General features: G+C 36.5%; 1 protein-coding gene across 1 annotated transcript in view; it reads right to left on the reverse strand.

The window, feature by feature from the left end:
- The window catches only part of NXPE1 (neurexophilin and PC-esterase domain family, member 1), a 54,184-nt gene that overhangs the window by 36,567 nt on the left and 15,941 nt on the right, over window positions 1–1,676 (reverse strand). The window lies entirely within an intron of this gene.

Consider the following 1,676-nt stretch of genomic DNA (forward strand, 5'->3'; position numbering starts at 1 on the left):
TTTATTAGAGTCCTTTGCCTTTGGATTCTTGTCAATCTAGCAAGAGGGCTGGCAATTTTGTTTATCTTTTTGAAAAACCAGCTTTTGGTTTTGTTGATTTTCCATATAATTCTATTGTTCTCCATTTCATTTTGTTCTGCTTTGATTTTAGTTATTTCTTTTCTTCTACTAGTATTGGAATTGATTTGCTCTTCCTTTTCCAATTCTTTGAGTCTATTTATTAGGTTGTTGATTTCTAAGCTTTCTGTTTTTTGGATGTGAGCATTTATTGCTATTAGTTTTCCTCTCAGGTATGCTTTTGCTGTATCCCACAGGTTTTGATGACTTGTTTCTCCGTTATCATTTAGTTCGAAGAAATTCTTGATTTCCCTCCGTATTTCCTCCTTGACCCAATAGTTAGTAAACAATAGATTGTTTAATTTCCATGACTTTGTGGGGTGGTAAGTATTTCTATTGGAATTGAACTCTAATTTTATACCACTATGGTCAGAGAAGATACACGGTATAATTTCTATTTTTCTGAATTTGTTGAGGTCTGATTTGTGGCCTAGTATGCGGTCAATTTTGGAGAAAGATCCCTTTCACCATTATATAGTGGCCATCTTTGTCCTTTTTTACTTTTGCTATTTTAAAGCTTATGTTATCTGAAAATAGTATAGGTACCCCTGCTTTCTTTTGACTTCCATTTGCCTGGATGATAGTTTTCCATCCCTTGACCTTTAGCCTGTAGGCATCTTTGTGGGTTAGATGAGTTTCCTGTAGATAGCAGATACTAGGCTTGTGGATTTTTATCCACTCTGCCAGTCTATGTCTTTTCAGAGGACAGTTTAAGCCATTCACATTTATTGAGAGGATTGAAATTTGAGCTAGAATTCCATTCATATTGTTGGGTGAAATCCTGTTGTTTTGTTTTGCTCCTTGAGCCATCATGAAGTGCACGTTCTAGGCTTTAACTCTTGAATGATTTTACTTTGAAGAGCGTCTGTTGTGCTGTTCAGTGTGTAATGCAGGTCTGAGTAGTTCCTGTAGGGCTGATCTGGTCTTTACAAATTCCATCAGTGATTGCTTTTTTGGGAAGGACTTAATTACTCCCTCATAGATGAAACTTAATTTTGCTGGATAAAGAATTATATTTTGGACATTATTCTGTTTTAGTAGATTAAGGATAGGGACCCAATCCCTTCTGGCTTGTAAAGTTTCAGTTGAGATATCTGCAGTTAGTCTGATAGGATTTCCTTTGCAATTTATTTGTTGCTTTCGTCTCACTGCTCGGAGGATTGCTTCTTTCGTGTTTACTTTGGTCAGCCTAATAACTACGCGACGTGGTGATTGCCTTTTAACATTGAGTCTCCCAGGAATTCTGTGTGCTTCTTGTATCTGGATATCAAGATTTCTGGCCAGGCCTGGCATATTTTCCTCCAGTATTCCATGAAATAAGTTTTCCAGCCTATGTGAATTTTCTTCTTCTCCCTCTGGGATACCAATGATTCTAAGATTTGGTTTCTTTACATAATCCCACATTTCTTATATGTTTTGGTCTTGTCTCTTGTTTCTGAGTTCTTTTTCTTCATCTGATTTGTTTAGCACGTAGGCATTATCTTCAAGCTCTGAGATTCTGTCCTCTGCATGATCCATTCTATTCTTGAGGCTTTCAATTGTATTTTGAAGTTCCTTGA

This window comes from Propithecus coquereli, unplaced genomic scaffold, assembly GCF_000956105.1.
Source record: "Propithecus coquereli isolate 6110/MARCELLA unplaced genomic scaffold, Pcoq_1.0 Scaffold6, whole genome shotgun sequence".
Taxonomy (NCBI): domain Eukaryota; kingdom Metazoa; phylum Chordata; class Mammalia; order Primates; family Indriidae; genus Propithecus; species Propithecus coquereli.